Here is a 20,298-nt window from a genome sequence, read left to right as displayed (position 1 = left end):
GAAAGACAGGTGTTGTAACATCCCATAATCTCACACTTGATAATTCATAATTTATATATTGTAACATTACATTTACGGTAACATCCCGTAATCTCACACTTGAAAATTTATAGTTGATATATATCTATGCATATGTTTTAAACTCAGATTTCAACTACAAATTCATAAATATAACTCGAATTCTTCTAATTTATTCTTCTATCTCTTTCTTCATTGGCACTGGATCAAATGACATTCCTTCATCTACTCCCGTATAACGAATTATACGATCATCATACATATCCAAACACAAACAAGTAGGGTGAGATAACATGCAACAATTAATTTATAAAACATGCATAATTACTTTGATACAAACATCATATAATAATTATATCAGACAACCTCATACCATCATACCACAATTCCTATTAGACACTCGTCCCACAATACCCAATAAACACCACAATACCCAATAGACACTCATCCGGATGATACGTTGATGAGCGGTCACGGGAGGTTATGCACTTATGATGACTTTTACTTCTTCTTACAAATACGCTTTTAAAATACTCCATATCATTCACAAGGTTAGTTCTCAACACTATTTCCAAACCCGGTACATAGACCAGGACCTCCTGCCCCTCTCACCACATAATTCATCCTTCTCTACTTGAGACTGGATGATTATTAGAGTATCAGGATAACCTCCAACAACAGAACCCTCAACATCAAAATATACACAAATACCATATCATTACAGAATCTCTCCACGAGACTCATACCATGCTCATATTCCTTAACTCACATTATACCATTACAAAATCTCTCCATAATACTCATATCATGTTCAGATGCATAAATTCAAATAAAATGCAATCATCACAGAAATCATAAAAAATGAGTGTATAAATAAATTAACAATACTAAAATATCACTATAAATGGTCACCGGAGAAGAATCAAACTCACCATAAACGCTAGTACATATGACTAGTCACAACTTACTCGATTGGACCAAGGCTGCTCTATGATCAGGGATGTACCAACTCCGGTTTTTAAGATTCCTCTATCCTACCATCACAATTATAATTCATAATTTCGTATCTACCACAATAACATGAATTCATTCCAACGAGATATATTCCACAACAGTTTAACAGTACATAATCTGTTCAACAAGATTTAAGTTAAAAACTTGTCGAGTAGACTTCCAGGAAAGAGAGATGCGTCACAATGGACAACTTAAGTACCAAGTCTTTCCTTAGCCAAAGTGTTTCTCAACTAGTTTTAACAAATTTCTTATTTACAAATTCAAAACAACAACATATAATATTAACACCGAAATTCAATATAGATAGATATACAGTAAACATTAACAGTATTCACACAGAATTTCAAGACATGAATAGTAATAAAACAATACTAAATCATAATATAAAAGCTTAGAAGGTTAACTCCCCTACCTCTATTCCAGACTTCTCTTGCTCCGAATTTGTTTCCCCGAAAACTCTTCAGAACCTCTACTCTTCTTGCAACTAAAAATTTCTCCCTAACTCTTTCTTCTCTATTTCTCAAGCTCTCACTTGATTCTTCTTCTCTTTGTGCAGAATACTCTTCTCTCCCATGGCTATTTATAGGTAAAAAATTTTACTATTTAATAATTTTTTAATATTATTTATTATTTTAATATTATTTATTATTTTAATATTATTTTAAAATAATATTTTAATCATCCACTTGATCAAATCTAATCCTAACTCCTTCCATGCTACATAGGAATTCTTATCCTTTCAATTTTTATTTTATTTTTTTTTACTATTCACTTTTTACTATTTACTTTTTACTATTCGATTTTTTTAAAAAAAAAAATCTTAAATAAGTTATCAAAAATTTGAACCTCTCCTTCTAGAATTACTATAATTTTATATCAACAATTTAAATTTTTCTACCATAATTTTCTATTTTCTATCCATTAAAATCATTATTACTAATAAAATGCTAAAATTTACTATTATAAATATTTTTCATGAGTCTTACAAGTGCACAAATCTGCACAAATTATAATAATATCTAAATTATAACTAACACAATATTTGATTGCCTAATATCCCTTAATAAAATATTTGGCATATCTTAACAACTCACTCAAGTTGGTGCATGAATATCACACATTCCCAACTTGAATAGAGACTCATTAAACAATCTTCTTGACACTCCTTTGGTGAGAACATCAACCAATTGCAATTCTGATCTTACAAAATGAAATGAAATTATTATAGCTTCAAGCTTCTCTTTAATGAAATGTCTATCAATCTCCACATGCTTTGTTCTATCATGTTGCACAGAATTGTGAGAAATTGCTATAGCTGAAGTATTGTCACAATGCAAACTCATAGCTTCATTTGGTTTAAAGCCCAAATCTGATGGCACATTTTTAATCCACAAAAGTTCACATACACCTAGTGTCATGCCTCTTAATTCTACTTCAACACTAAATCTTGCTACTACAGGTTGTTTTTTACTACTCTAAGTTACAAGATTCTCTTCTACAAAAGTAAAGTATCCAGAGGTAGATCCTCTATCATTTTTTAACCTGCCCAATTTGCATCAGTGTACCCTTCTACTTTTAAGTTTCCATGATTTGAGAACAAAATTCCTTTTTCAGGAGTAGACTTCAAATATCTCAAAATCCTCTCAACAGCATCCATATGAAGCTTTTATGGGTCATGCATAAATTGACTAACAACATTCACTCCATAGGTGATATCTGGACGTGTATGGCACAAATAAATTAATTTTCCTACCAGTCTTTGGTATCTTCCTTTGTCTATGCTTGCTGAATTTGAGCATTGAAAGAGTTTATGATTTTGTTCAATTGGTGTATCAACTTGTTTACTCTCAAACAACCCAGTTTCCGATAGTAAGTCAATAGTATATTTTTTTTTGCATAGAAAAATACCATGTTTTGATCTAGCTACTTCAATACCCAAAAAATATTTGAGGTTTCCAAGTTGTTTCATCTCAAATTCATATGCAAGGTATTGTTGTAAACTAGAAATCTCATCTTGGTCTTTTCTTGTAACATTCATGTCATCTACATATATAATCAAAGCTGTAATTTTTCCTTTTCCTCTCTTCAAAAATAAGGTGTGATCAGAGTTACTTGCTCTATAGCCAAAAGCCTTCATAGACTTGGTAAACCTTTCAAACCATGCTCTTGGGGATTGTTTTAATCCATATAGAGCCTTCTTTAATTTGCAAACCTTCATTTCAATTGAATCTGTCATGCCTGTTGAAGAATCCATATAAATTTCTTCTGAAATTTCTCCGTGTAGGAAAACATTTTTCACATCAAATTATAGAAGAGGCCAATCTTGGTTTGCAACTAGCTACAGAAGTATTCTCACAATGTTGAGCTTGGCTACTGGTGCGAACGTTTCTTAGTAATCTACACCATAAGACTGAGTGTAACCTTTAGCCACAAGTCTTGCTTTATACCTCTCAATAGTTCCATCAGTTTTATGCTTAATTGTAAAGACTCATTTGCAACCCACAGTTTTCTTCCCTCTTGGTAAGGACACAAGATCCCAAGTGTTGTTTTTTTCTAAAGATGTCATCTCCTCAACCATTGCTTTGGTCCATCTAGGATCTATTAAAGCTTCCTGTATATTACTAGGAATAGAAATTGAAGATAATTGAGATACAAATGATGTATATGACTGAGATCACCTGTGAGATGACACATATTTACTAATGGATATTTAACTTTGGCTTAGAGGTTTGGTTCATATTTAGCTGGAGGTTGACCACGGTTAAAACGAAGGGGAAGAATATATTGAACACTAGTAGACTCAGTGTTTGGTGTACTGGTGGTCTCAACCAGACAATAATCAATTCCATGATCAATTTCATCTAAATTAGTGTTATCGGATATAGGATCAGAAGGTACCTCTGAAGATTCAAGCTGAACTTGTGGAGAAGATTGAGCCAATTGGTTATGATCATAAAACATTGTATTATCCAGAAAAGAAGTGTCTATATTTAGGATTGGCTCACTTCCTGCAGAATGATCCTCACACAATAATTTATCTTCACAATATAATTTTATATCTGAGATATCAAACATACTAACATCATGATTATGCATTTCACTTTCATTGTCTCCTTGAAGTGGAGAATCAACATAAAAAAATTCATGCTCATTAAACGTCACATCCATAGAAATATAAAATTTCTTTGATGGTGGATGGTAAGCACGATAATCTTTTTTAGTTGATTCATACCCAACAAAAACACATTTGATCGCTCGTTCTTCAAGCTTTATACGTTGATGTGGGTGTAAGTGAACATATATAACACATCCAAAAATATGAGGTGGTAAATAAACTGTGGGAGGAAGGATACAATGATCAAACAACACATCAAAAGGCCTTCGAAAGTTAAGCACACTAGAAAGGGTTCGATTAATTAAATAAACGATAGAGCTCACAGATTCACCCCATAAGTGAGATGGGACATTACCATCTATCAAAAGTGATCTTGTCACCTCTAATATATGTCAATTTTTCTTCTCAGCCACTCCATTTTGTTGTGGTGAATAAGGAATATAGTTTGATGCAAGATGCCTTTAGAGTTCATGAACTATATTAATTCAGTCTTAAAATATTCTTCTCCATTGTTTGATCAAATAACCTTAATTGATGTGTTAAATTATGTAATGATCAGATGATAGAAGGAACGAACCACATCACAAACATCACTTTTATGTTTAAGCAAATATACTCAGGTTACCCGAGTACAATCATCAATACAACTGATAAACCATTTTTTCCCATTTTGTGTAGATTGTGGGCAGGGCCTTAAACATCTGTGTGAATTAATGAAAAAGGAAAATCAATTTTTTTATTGCTTAAAGGAAACACAACACGATGATTTTTTGCCATAACACATGTTTCATAAAAAAAATCAGAAATGTTGCATTTATGAAATTGTGATGGAAATATTTTTTTTTAAATAACCAAAAGAGGGATGTCCCAACCGTTTATGCCATAACCAAATTTCTTTTTGTTTTTATCTTGTATGTGATCATTCGCAAGACAAGTCAACCCTCTTTTATGGGTTTGTTGTAAGACAATTTAAAGATAATACAATCATTCACTCTCTCTACCACTAGCAATCTTCTCCTTAGAATGAATGTTCTGAAAAAGACAATGGATTGGGTAAAACAATGCAACACAAGAATGTGATTTGGTTAACTTGCTAACGGAGATAAGATTACAGTTTAATATAGGAACAAATAAAACATCAGAAATCGATAAGGAGGGTGAGAGGAGTACAGTACATATACCTTCAATAGGAGATGAGACCACATTGGCATTAATAATAACAGTTTTAGAACCATTAGAGGAAAAATTAGTAAATATATGAGGATCACAAGTCATATGATCAGTAACACCTGAATCAATTATCCAATCACTACCCTTAGTAACAACAGAAATATTAAGGGCAAAGTTAGATATACTTGACTTGGTCACAAATCCGGCAATAGTAGAAATATAACTCTTGGAAGCCGTAGAAGTTTCAGAATCATGTTTCTCTGATTGATTTTTATCGGAAGAAGCCATCAAAAATATTCAATGAAAAAAAAGAAGCATTGATTCCTATATTGTAGAGGATATCAATGTTTGACTCTCATACCATATTAAAAGGTCTAAAGAATAATTCTGATGTATTATTTCAAATAGTAGAGTACCATATATATATACATACAATGATCCCATAATTCTTCATCAATTAAAGGAATGACAAGTGCACAAATTATAATAATATCTAAATTATAACTAACACAATATTTGATTGCCTAATATATCCCTTAATAGAATATTTAGCATATCTTAACATTATGAATGCATGATAATGAAGTGGGTGAATTTTAATCTTAACAAATTGTAAATACTCTTTGTTAAATTCCTTGCACACCAACTGTTTAATAAAATTATCAAAAATAATTTCTTGTATTTTTGTGCACTTTAACTGTCTTATTAAGTTATGAAAAAAAGAGTTATCATATGTTGCACAAGTCCCTCTCTTGAAAGATAACGATATTTATCATTTGTCATTTGTTATGCTATGACCGGTATACTTACTGTTGGTTTTGCAACCAACAGGAAGAACCACATTTTTTTATAAAAGCATAAGCAATTTAAGTGTAATTATAAACATGTTATAATATTATATAGAATGTACCCTCTAGGTAAAGGTTCATTCAAGATCTCTTCAATTTCATCATCTTCACTAATCTCTCTAATTTCATCATTTGCAGATGTTGAATCATAGTTTCTTAAAAAAACCCTCTAGGACAATTATCAATTCTTTCATATGTCATTATGCTTGTGAAAATTAGATAAGACAAAAATTATAAAATGAAAACTCATTATAAAATCATTTATTTAATAAATTGTTTAACTGCGAGTGTTTCTGATTTTTTCCAAGCCAATTACCAATTTCTTTGGATGTCATTATGCTTGTGAAAATTAGATAAGACACAAATTATAAAATTAAAACTCATAATAAAATCATTTTTTGTAAGAAATTGTTTAACAGCGAGTGTTTCTGATTTTTTCCAAGCCAATTACCAATTCCTTCAAATGTCATTATGCTTATGAAAATTAGATAAAATTAGATAAGACAAAAATTATAAAATGAAAACTCATTATAAAATCATTTTTTGTAAGAATTTGTTTAACATCGGGTGTTTCTGATCTTTTTTCAGTTGGGGCTACGATAAAGAAAATGTTGAAATGAGAGATGAAAGAGAAAGGGTTGAGAGGAATGAGAGAGGTGAGTAAGGGTTTGAGGGTTTCTATTTTTTTTAGTTTTGAGAATGAAAATTATTAAAATACCCTTAACCTTAAAACTTAGAATCCATGATATATATATAAGGGTATTTTTGTCTACTAAAACCTGGTACACATTGGTAAAATGTACCAACTGAAAAACAGGCGTACGCGCGTTAGCAAACCCCTATAAGCGCTTCTTTAACGTCACTATCTTGACACGATCTTCATCATCATAACATCCACCAGTAAATGCTGTCAGTAACATCCATCAGTAGATGTTGTCAGTAACATCCATCAGTAGATGTCTAGTCATCGTCCTCTTCTAAAACAGCATCCATCGATAGATGCTGTCATTCATCATCTCATCATAACAACATCCATCAATAGATGTTGTAGATGCATCTATTTATAGATGCTATCATGTTAGCTACGTCGCCACATGTTTTCATGAAAATATAAGTAATTTAAGTATAATTATAAACATGTCATAATATTAGATGAAACATTAGAAAGTCTTAGACAAATAAAAATAACAAAGACGGTTTAAAACAATTGAAAACATTCTTTATGTTACAAAAGTAGAACCTGAATTGCAAATTAAAAAATGAAAATATTAAATATATTTAATTAAAATGTAAAAAAGAATAAGAAGACAGTATTTATATTTTAAATAATTATTTTAATATATTTCAAATTATAGAAACAATATAAAAATTAAAAAAAAAACTTGAATTTACGAAAATGGAAATGCAGGGCATCAATCCCCGTACCTCTCACATGCTCAGTAAGCAATCTACCATCTAAGTTACATCCCCACCTTTTGATATTTCATCCCAAACTTTTGTTATTTAGACATTCATATAATTAAAGTAAAGAAATTAATTATTTAATAATAAGCTATTCACATAAGTATTATTTTTTCTCTTCATAAAAAATATATGCTTATATATTCCCGTCATAAGTATTATATTTTTCCACGATAAATATTAATAATGTTATTAATTAATTCAGTGCAAGTATATATATATATATATATATATAATTGTATTAAAAGATAATTTTTAGTTATATACCCATACATACATTTAACTAGTTTGAAAACATTAAGTCTCTGTTTGTTTATACTTTTTACTATTGTTGCTGATAACTGTGTTTGTATCAAACGATTAACGGGGAAATGCGGATCTTCGGTGGAAAGACAGGTCATTCAAAATAAATTTATCATTTTAATTGCAAATATGTTTTGGGAGAGGGAACGAGTAATAATAATTATTATTATTATATTCAATATAATAATAATCATTCAATTTATACTAACTATATTATATTTTAAATTATTTTCATGAGAATAAATTTGTAATCAATCAAGTTTTTCAATTACAATTTTTATATGTATTAAATCTATTATTTTTATTCACTAATATTTTTTACATAGAAAACATAAAAATATTAATATTTAATTCTCATAAATGAAATAATAATAAATAGATTTATAAATACTTTTTTATGCTATAAATCATCCAATTTGAAGAGTTTTTTGGGGGAAGATTCATAGAAAGATACAAAATTAATAAGATATAAACTCAATTTATACATAAATAATTTATATAAGTTTTAATCTAAATACTTTAAACATTAAGTGTATGAGTCTTTTTTATATAAAATGTTCAATTTTTTATTTTTATTTAATTTAAGACTTTAACTCTTAACTTTCCAACAATTTCTATGTGACATTGATACATCCCCGAACAAATAACAAATATTCATTTACTTGTGTCGTGGTTTATAATTTAACTCTTATCCAATATTAGATACAGGGGTTTATTAAGGCGCGTATGCCTGTTTTTCAGTTGGTATATTTTAGCAATATGTACCAGGTTTTAGTAGACAAAAATACACTTATATATCATGAATTCTAAGTTTTAAGGTTAAGGATATTTTAATACTTTTCATTCTTAAAACTAAAAAAAAAACTCGAAACACTTACTCACGTCCCTCTTTCTTCTCAACTCTTTCTCTTTCATCTCTCACTCTAACATTTTCTCTTTCATCCTATGGTAGCTCCAACTGAAAAAAATCAAAAATACTGGCGGTTAAACAATCTTACAAAAAAAATGATTTTATAATGAGTTTTCATTTTATAATTTTTGTCTTATCTAATTTTATCCAATTTTCACAAGTATAAAGGAATTGATAACTGACCTGGAAAAAATCAAAAATAACAATTTCTTACAAAAAAAAGATTTTATAATGAGTTTTCATTTTATAATTTTTGTGATATATAATTTTATCTAATTTTCACAAGCATAATGACATCCGAAGGAATTGGTAATTGGCCTGGAGGGTGATGATTCAACATATGCAGATGATGAAATTAGATAGGTTAGTGAAGATGGTGAAATTGAAGAGATCTTGAATGAACATTTGCCTGAAGGTGAATATGTCAATGACTCAACTCTTTACAAAGACAAATTGTTTAACCGCAAGTGTTTCTGATTTTTTCAATTGGGGCAGTAGGGATGACAGATAAAATGTTGGAGTAAGAGAGATGAAAGAGAAAGGGTTGAGAGGAATGAGAGAGGTTAGTAAGGGTTTAGAAGGTTTCTTTTTTTTTTTTTTTATAGTTTTGAGAATGAAAAATATTAAAATACTCTTAACCTTAAAACTTAGAATTCAATGATATATAAGGATATTTTTGTCTACTAAAATTCAGTACACATTACTAAAATGTACCAACTGAAAAACAGACCAACGCTCGTTAGCAAACTCCTTATATATATAACAAAATATTAACAAAGTGAATTTTCCTATATATTATAACGTAAAGAAATCTTTAGTCAACTTCAAATCTTCAATATATTATTATTTAAAAGTTAATTATGTACAAATTTAATCTCTTAAAGTAATTAAAAATATTTGAAAAATATATTTGGACAACAAAAATCTAATAAAGCGATGGATGTTCTGAGCCACATAGTTCAATCAGCCTTGACTTTTGGCACTAAGAGAAAAATAAAGATTGTTTCTGTCCCTATTAAGTATTAGCTACTTCAACAAGCAATCTAAGTCTCTTAACTTTATTAGTCTTAATCTAATTATTATTTCCTACTCATCTTATCCTTAAACCAACATTAAGCTCATGTTTCCCAACATTTAATTTATTGCTTATATCCAAATAATCCAAAAACAACGGCTGCTTAATTATCTCAGTTCCGTCTTTCAATTGTTATTCCAAGTCATCATAATCAAATTCTAAAACATACAAATTTACTGAAATTATTAGATAAGCAGTGATCTAAATGAACTAAATTATGAACATTACTATAATTAAGGAATGACGTATGGAAGATTTGTGAAATCTGATCTTTCAAAGTAAGTTTTCCTGCACTTTGCATGTTATCTTATTCACGTTGCTGTGAGAAACCCTAGCAATATAGACAAAATTAACACAAACTTTTGGAATCCATTTCTCTCTTCTGTTTTTTTTCAAAATTTGGACCAAATGTGTAAAAGAAGTAAAGTAGGGAAGTTATGGTAAGAAAAAAAATGTAATAAAAATTAGATGTTTTTTTTTCTCACCAATAATTGCAAGACCAAAAGAACTATGTTAAAGCTTTGAAAATTATGGTTGACCATGCTTATATTTTTTTAAAAAATTATATTTATAATCCTAAGTGCTTACGATATTTCAAAAGGTTTTCGTGGTAAATATATAAAATGTCAACTTAAAAATAAATGTGTTTTACAAATAAACCAACACGTCTTCGAATTGAGCCAAGTCGATTTAATGACAAGCTAGAATTATTATTTAATCTTTCCAACTTTTCTCTAATTCAAATCTTCTAATTTTATTTTTTTTAAAAAGGACACAATTAAAAGATAAAATACTACTAAAAGGTCACTGAAATTTTATGAGGAGATAAATCTTAAAAAAAGTTGAATGATAATAACTGATATATATAACATGGGAACGTTCTTTACCTTAAAAGAGTTGTAACTTTTTGTTCTTTCGAAAGCATGTGAAAAAAACGAAGACAAGGTGAATAATGATCAAGCAATTAACTTTTTGAACCCACTACATTCAAACATTATCTGTTAAAATAGTTACACGTACGACAATCAGAATATTAGTATAAAATATAATGGCATTCAACTTTTAACTTTGACCGATGAATAATAACTAGGTGGTACCTAATTGATTATATTATAGTTGACCTTTAATAGATAAGTCTTTAATTTTGTCTACCGTCATTCGATGACACTGAAGAGAAACTGTCTAAAAACGCATTCCATGAGAAGTAGAATTTGTTTGAAATTTAAGTTTATAACATATAAGATTAAATTATAATATAATTAAAGATTAAATATGTTTTCTCTCTTAATTTTTAATAAAAATTAGAATTAATTTTTTTTTAAAATTTGATCTAATTTAGTTTCTCAACTTTATAAATGTATAGATTTAATTATTTTAACTAAATTTTGGTACATTTATTTAACATTTCAAAAACATTTCATGATAACATTTAGAACACATTTTTTTTCTCAATGTTAATTAAGAAATATATTTAAAATCTCAAATAAATTTAACAAAATTTAATTAAAATAATTAAATTCACTCAATTTTAAAGATGAAGAACTAAATTAATCTAAATTTACAAGAAAAATTAATTTTAATTTTCAATAAAAATTAAAAAACTAAAAACATATTTAATTCTATAATTAAAAAATAACAATTGAGATTTACATATAAATTCGCTTTATTACCTGTTTAAAAAAATAATAAATCTTTTGATAATAGGTGTTATATTAGGTTAAATAAATTTTATTAGAATAAAGCATAACTTAAACTGTATATATTATATTAAAAAATAAATTTAAAATTTAATTTAATTTTATAAAAAGGATTTGTAAAATAAAATTTACAATTAGTTTATACAGTGTGAATTCATTTTAAGTCTAAAAGTAGAATAAATTCGTTTAAAAAAAAGAAAAGGAGTTGCATGGGTAAGTTGATGTGGTGTGGTAGGTTCATCATGATGAAGGAGACAAAATGAAGGGAGTACCCCACTGAGAGGGCAATACATCATCACCTACACGCTATTCTATTCATCCATCCATGGATTAGTTAGTTTAAATATTCATAACCAATTAATTCAATTAAAACAATAAAAAAATCTCAAATATCAACTAATAACACTTTAGTCTCTTAAATTTATTATAAAATACTTTTACTTTTAATTTAGATATTCTATTATTTAATTTGTGCTGTCAACGATATTATTTTATTTTTACTTTCATTTTCTTGTTTTTATTCACTCATTAATTTACACCTTTCATCTCCAATCAATTTTCTCCTACTCAGTGGTAAACTTATTCTTAGAAAAGAAATAGTCAATTGATTACCAAATCGAAAAAGACAAAAAACAAGTTGATGGGTGAATTTGAGACAAGTGTCATTTCGTTAACGACAAAAACAAACACTTAATTAGAAATAAACACATATTTAAGAAGTATTCAAAAGTTAACAAAAGTCTTTAAACAAAAAGTGATTATTAAACATAGGTCTTATCAAGTACTTAATTAGAAATTTAAAATATTTTTTTAACATCAGGGAAGTAAATTTTTTTATTGCAAAACCAAAATCAAATTCATTACCCAGAGACTTCAAAATACAATTAAATCAAACTTTTTTATTACAAGATTCAAGTATCAAATAATTCGCGTCAATAACTTTTTATTTTACGTAACTAATTCTAGTGTCACTAGATTTAGTGAAAATTAGAAGAAAAAGAAAATTATGTAAATTTTCCATCGCTGTAAAATATTTTAAGGAAAAATTTTGTAATGCTCATATGATTTGTAAAGATCTCGGAAAACGCAACCCAAAACCCTCCGTCAGAGTATTAAAAACGCACTCGAAATCCTCTGCGCGAACGTCAGGTGTCAAGCGTAGAAGATTCGAAAATCAGATAGTAGAAGACAGGTGACAGCGAGTGAGCGGACGATCGTCCTAAAGTGGGAAGCAAAACTGAATTTTTGAAAACTTCGTTGCACTCACTCTGCATGCACCCTTTCTCTCTACTAAAACTCACCATTTTTCTCCTCCGATCACATTTCAGGCGTCTTAAGTGTTCCCGGCGTCTTAAGCTTCATTTTGAACCGATCATTTCCGCGTTCTGATACTGGTAAGTCTTCTCTTTCTTAACCGTTCGTTCTGGCCAACATGCAAGCCAAGTTTTGGTTTCATGAGTCCTTAGTTTAAATCTGAATCATTGTTGGTGTGTTATTTGATTTTGGTTCGTAGAGTAGTTGAGCTGTTTGGGGGTAGAAGGAATCTTAGTTCTTTGGCAAACCGACTTCAGTCAGTAGGACGTCCGTTCACACTAGAGGTAAGGGAAGCTTATTCAATTTAATTCTTATGTTTTTACTATAATGCATGAACGTTCGTTGAGTTGTATGAAGCATGACTATGTGATGATTGATCTTTTTGTATGTGAAAATGACATGAGTTGATGTATGAGTAATATGAAATGGGCTATAGTAGTAAGTATGAAATTATGAAGTATTATGCTAAAGAATGAATTTGAATATATGTGAATACTGAATAATAAATTTCCCTATGATATTGAACGTTCGTCATCGAACGGTCCTTGACCGTTCGGTGTTTCTTATAAACTCTTTTGAGATTGAATTCTTTCATTTGGAAAGAGTTCTAGTTGAGGACGAGCGTCTTCTTGTAATAGTACTATGTTTGAGCGTTCGGTCAAACATAGATATACTTGAGTGTTACGTGAGAAACTGAAAATCTTGTAAACAGATATTTTGTATGCTAGTTATTCTTCAACCATGTCGCCAATGTGCTTTATCCCTGTGATTATTAATGTTCCTATTATAAGTTCAAATTTGTGATAAGTCTCAACTCTCGCTTCCATAATGAGTGGCGTTCGGTCTTACACCGAACGCTCACAACCCTTTTAATTTAGTTATCTTGATGAAATAGCGTTCGGTCTAAGCCGTACGTTTTCTTTGTTGAAAGACTGAATTGATATATTACTAATGGTGAATCATTTCTATTGTATGGTTATTGCTGTATTTTTGGGGATGTTACATTATTAGATAAATAATTGTTACTTCTTCCATTTCTTTTCAACAATCCATGATCAATAATTTTAGAAAAAAATTATCTTTATTCATAAATTTAAAATAATATTATTAGTTTCATTGTATTATTTATTTCTACATAAAAATCCTAAAACACAGATGAAAATCTATGAGTATTTATTAAACTAATAGAGTTAAAGTTGTTTAAAGTAGTGATGTCATAATGAGTTGTAACTTGTGGGTCAACTCGTTCCATTACGAGTTCGAATTGGGTTGAGTTTGAAAAAAATTAATTTTTTATACGGATTAGTTTTCAATTAGGCCCACTTAGAATCAGTCCCATCTGGTTTGAACCTGTGGTGAGTTGGAGAGGGTTACTACCTCCACCACCCTGAACGGCTCCTTACACCTCCTCAAATTTTTTTATTACAAATTTACCCTTTTTACTTTTACTATTTACCAATTTTACTTTTTTGTTAAAACCCTAATTCTCTCCCTTTCATTTTCACTCAGTCGCAGTCCCACCCCCACTCTCACTTTCTTTCTTTCTCCTACCATTTTCGTTTCTCTTATCACTCAACTACATTTTCATTTTTTCTCCTATCATATTCCTTTCTTTCCCTTTTATCAGTTCCATTCCATTTTGCTTCCTTCTATCTTCTCCATTTCAGTGCGGGTGTATTTCGTTTCATGGTGGTGCTAGTTCATGCTACAGAGTTTGACGTTTTTCATTTGGTCTCCGAGAGGTTGGTTGATGCTGCGTTTTTTGTGTACAAAGGAAGAAGAAGAGAACCGCGAAATGCTTGAATGGATATGCGAGATCCGTTGGGCCTTCAACGAATCTCGCATATTTGTTCAAGCCTTCGCGTTTGGCTTCTTTTATTTTATTTTTTGGTTTTAGTTAATTAATTTTATTTTTTTGTATAAATTTTTATTTGTAGTATATATTTTTAGATTTTGGTTTTTATTATATTAAATATAATTATGTAATTCTTTTAAGATTTGTTAAAATGGTTGAAAGGCCAAACAGATATGGGAGATGCGTTGAGCCTTCAACGAATCTTGATTTATGTCGACGAATGTCAAGATCCGTTGAAGGCCAAACGGATGGTGGTAAAAAGAAAAAAAATTTAACTGTAGGACAAAATGGGAATGGGGAAGTGCAGGGAGCAACCTATGGTGGTGGAGGAAGTAACCATCTGAGTTGGATTGACTCACTAACTCACCTAATTTAATTTAATTATTTATTATTTTTGTTTTTCAATATTATTAGTTAACATTTCTTTTATTTTATTGTAGATGAGAATAAAGAAGATGTTTCAAGAGAAAAAAATATTATGGATTTATCCATTTAAGACTTTAATCTTATAAATCGATAAGTGATACAAAAGTTATCAATATTAGAAACTTATTTATTTATTCACCTTTTGTGCTTGTTTTTTTATTACACTTGCATTGTATGATATATTTTTTTATTTTGAATTATTTTTGGAGTTTAACATCATTTTAGAGTGAAATTTATTTAGATTTCAATTAAAAAATCGTAATTAAGTGAGCCAGTAAACCAACCCGTTTAACCCACTAATTCCTAGTGAGTTTAGTCAGATTCAAAAAAATTTAACTCGTTAATAAGTTAACCGGATTAATTGACTCATTAAGTGATCAACCTATAATTAGTTGAGTCGGATCGGACCGAATTACTTGTTTTAACCACTCTAATTTAAAGGGAATAATTTATAACAAAGTAATAAGTGGGCAAAGCAATACATTATATAGAATTGATTAAAAGTAGTATATAGAATATTAGTAGGAATAGAAGAAGCTGGGTTGAAAGTCGTGAGAGTTAATGATAATAATATATATTGTTTAGTTGGTGGATATTGATAAAGAAAAGAGTTGACCTTATTGTGTGGAGCAATAGATATTAATTGGATTTCCGAGGAGAATATAGTTAAAGATGAGTTTAGTTAAAAATGAATGATAAAGTAATGAAATGCGATATTGTGTAGCATAGCATCTTGTGGTGCTAAAAAGGTGGGTATAACACCGACCAGGCAACGACTTTGGTGTAAAATGAATTATTAATTAGTAATTAGGAATTGTTAATGAAAAGCATGTTTTAGCTATAAAAGGTAGAGATAATTAATAAAAAGTAAAATGGAGAGAATGTGTGTGCATATTCAGGCACCCTAGACGAATAGTTAGTGATACTGAAGTGGTGGTGGGTGGCTTGTGAGGGACACTATTACTCAGCACCATGTGTTTCCATTTTCATCTTCTACCTTCACAATCACAAGAATCTTGAAATACAAGCTATCAATCCAATCACTTTGCAAATACAATGCATCAATCTAACCCTAGTCCTGGGGGAATGTATTCTAATTCTATCCATTGTTTTCGACTTATCTTTTCTGCTATCAATTTCTAATTATCATCATTTTTTTCTTCAAAGATTTATAAAAAAATAAATGTTTTAATATAGAATGACACATTTAAGAAAATCATAAACGATATATAAGTTAAATTATTCATACAAAAAAATTTAAATTAAAAGTAATATTTTGATGAATTGCAACCAATTCATCAATATTAAATATTTAATAATATACTTATAAAGTAAACGATAGATTACAACTCGGTAAATACAAATTGGAATTTCGTTAAAAATGAATGAGGTGTTCGTTATATGACTTAATATACAAAAGTTGTTTTAAATTGCAAAAGTTTTATCACACGTTTTATTCGTCCATTTTTTAATCAGTTGACATAAAAGAATGTGATGTACTATCCTCCCTTCATTGCATTTAAATTTTGAACATATTGAAACAGAGGATTTGTTCAAACTAAATTTGGGAAAAATGTAACTATTCGTGATTTATTTTGTAGACTCTGGTAATTTTAAGAGTTCTAAAACACTAATAACAATTTAGGGATTAAAGTATAATAATAATTTTTTTTAAATATACTTATTATGTGTCTAAATATTTATGGTCTCAATAGAAAAAATCTAAAAAAAAATTATTTACAAAGATACGAAAAAAATTATTTCAAAATTAAGATAAATTTTAAACAAAATTTAAGAAACTTAATGTCTTTCCATTTTTATATCTACAACTACCATTAAGAGTATCATATATATATATATATATATATATATATATATATATATATATATATATATCTTTCTCAAAATTTTAATTATATTATAAATCTAATTCAATATTACAAAATCAATTTATAAAAAAAATATTTGTAAACTAATAATGACATGATAAATTCAACAAACAAAATTTTTTATTAATAAACTAATAATGACTTTAATATCCTTTAAAAAGTATATTTAAGTTTAATTCAACTTTTTCTTATGAAATATATAAATAAATGTACGTAACTAAACTATGGGGATATAAAAAAATTAAATAGAATTTATAATATAAAATTTTATTAGATTCTTCACCTTCAAAATAGAAATTTAATACTAAAATACTTAAAATACATAAACCCTAAACCGTCCAACAAACAATATTATAACACCTAATTAACGATTGTTTTTCAAGAGTACCGAAGATAGTTATATATCACCATCATTTAACGGTTTCAATATTTCAATCATCTCGTTGTTTATAGTTAAAAAAGAATAAATCTCTAAATTTTGTTGTTTAAGAAAAAAAGAGTAACAGCAATTTTAAGAACCTTAACACAATACCGAATAATAAAATCTAAGTAAGAAATTTAATATTATTTATCACTCAAAATTTTAAGAAAATGAGTTTGTTATTTATCCATTCTTCAAGTTTAATACATCTTCTCAAATAGAAACATTTCAAAATTTGTATACAACATAAAATTTAGATTCATATTTTAATTACTCTCATTAGCATTTGCTTATCAAATAAATTCTTAATTAGTTGTGCTATGAAAGTGTATTAAGTTGTACGTACCCTGGAAATTTTTGTTTATATTCTTCCATTTGATTTCATAAAAGTTGAAACTCCTTTTTAATTATAAAATGAATGTTGAAATTATCACTGATAATATAAAAAGAAAGAAACATAGTTGGAGCAACACCATAATCGGGATAGATTGCGAACTTTGAAAACAAAAAATCTTGGTTAAAAAATAAAATATATGATAAATTGTGAATCTAGTTGAATCAAGTTGACAAAATCTACCAACACTCTGAGCTTGCTTCTGCACCATGCATCCATGTTGAAGCAGAAGAGGTTTTACAAGTTAGAAGGTTGGTGGAACATGTGCTTCTGCCATTTTTATTTTTTCAACACCAAGTATACTTGTATATTCTTTTAATAATTAATATATAATTTATATTCAATTTTAGTAACATTTCTTCTTTTAATAATATTTTTTTATCTTCAGAATTTAAACATAAGATATTTAGCTAAAAACAACCTGAGAACAATGTTACATATGAAAGACAGACATATTAATGGTGCTCACCTTTCCTAAGAAAAAGGTTGTGAAGTGAAAAGAGAAAAGTACAAAACCAATTTCACAAATTTTTCTATTCAAAGCAAATGTTTTAAATGAAGTCAAACTATCAAAACTTTTGCAGTCTTTGCATCGCACTGTTCACCATTTTTATAATATTAAAGTTTCTGAGATTTCAGAACAATTTAAAACATTTGGTTCAAGGATTCAAGACATTCATATCAACACTTCAAAGTTGATAAAAAAAAAATAAAAGAAATAAGGTCAAAATACCAAGTTGAATTTTAAAAATAAAGAAATAATTACAAAGTACGACATTGTTTCTCATAGTTCGTACATTGTGCTAATGGTTGTATGTCATATGTCTCGACAAGTTCGCCTTTAAGCTGATGGATTGGCAAAACACATGCATTTTGTAATTATTAATTTGTGAGAAAATTGTGATAATAATTGAGCACTAAATATGAATAACGTGGTAACCATAAAGAAAAGAAGAATGTGAAATGGATCCATGGAAGCCGCTCAAGGAAAACTGCTGCTCTCGCCCATTGGATTTCTCTTCTTCTCTATTTTATATCTACCTACGTTATGATTAAACTTTTCTTTCTCTCTACTTTTTAGGATATCACTTTTCTTTACAATTCATACACGACATTTGTATTCTTTGCTCAATCAATATAATAAATTTTTATTTTAGATATTTTTTTAACTTTAAATCTAATTTAATTTTATAAAACATGTAAAATATCATTTATATCTATTTATATATTATAAATTTGTTTTATATATATTTAATAGTAGTCCAATAAAAATAACAGAGATTCAAAAAATAATAAATTTCATTATGATAAATTTTGAATTATTCTAATTAACACTATCTTAAAAAGTAAAGAGACTTTTAACCCAACTCAATTTTCTAAGACTGATTTATATAAGATAATATTTGAATTTACTTATATAATTAAATTTATAAGCAAAGTTATTCATCATAATTTAAATAATATTTCTTGAAATGAGAAAAAAAAGCCAAATTATTATCAAGTTAAAGGGAAATTATGTAATAAAATATTTTTTATTTCGTCTAAAAAGCTGAAATGTGATTTTAAAACAGTAAATATTTAGATATAAATGTTGAACCACATTAAATCAATATCTATTACTATTCTAATTTGTAGTGTTATTTGTTTTATAGTTTTATAGATTAATTATACATGTAAAAGAGTTTCTTTTACCAACATTATACATAAGAACCGAGACTTACAAAATTTTAAATTTCTAATAAATTTTAATAAATAAAAAGTATAGGTTCTACAAAAATGTTATATTAGCGTTTCTCAACCATAAATTTGTGTGTATATATTTTTTGTTTTGCCTTATATTAGAAGAGCTTTGGTGGCTAGAGGTGTTGACCAATGAAACCCACGTTCCGATGAAGATGGAACATTTTGGGGGAACGCACTTATGTTGTTGTTGTTCTTTTTACTTTAATTTTGACAATAAATAGAGAGGGTTTAGGGCTGAATTAGATTTCTAATCTTTGTCTCCATAAGCTCCTGGATTTTCTCTAACTGAAACTTTGCCTGCATTTCAATCTATCTCTATTTAAATTTTAGTTTATATTATTGCAAGTGCTTATATTTTTTTCTAAGTCTCATAGAGCCGAAGGTTAGTGTGATAATTATCTCTTTAAAAGTAGTTGTTAGTTGTATTCTTTAATATTACATCAATAAAAATTTGGTTGCGGGGAAGTTAGATAAAACAATTGATATTAGGAATGTATTGATTGACAATCAAAGTAAAAAGGAATTAATAACATTAATTAATGAAAATTTTCGATTTTAATTTTCTTAATAATTTCATTGGTTAGCGTTTGTCATACAAGTTTTATGAAAAACACAAACTTTGCATGTATTGTCCAAGGATGTAAA

The sequence above is a fragment of the Vigna angularis genome, chromosome 4 (assembly GCF_016808095.1).
Source record: "Vigna angularis cultivar LongXiaoDou No.4 chromosome 4, ASM1680809v1, whole genome shotgun sequence".
Lineage (NCBI taxonomy): Eukaryota > Viridiplantae > Streptophyta > Magnoliopsida > Fabales > Fabaceae > Vigna > Vigna angularis.
Note: the sequence above shows the minus strand (reverse complement) of the source record.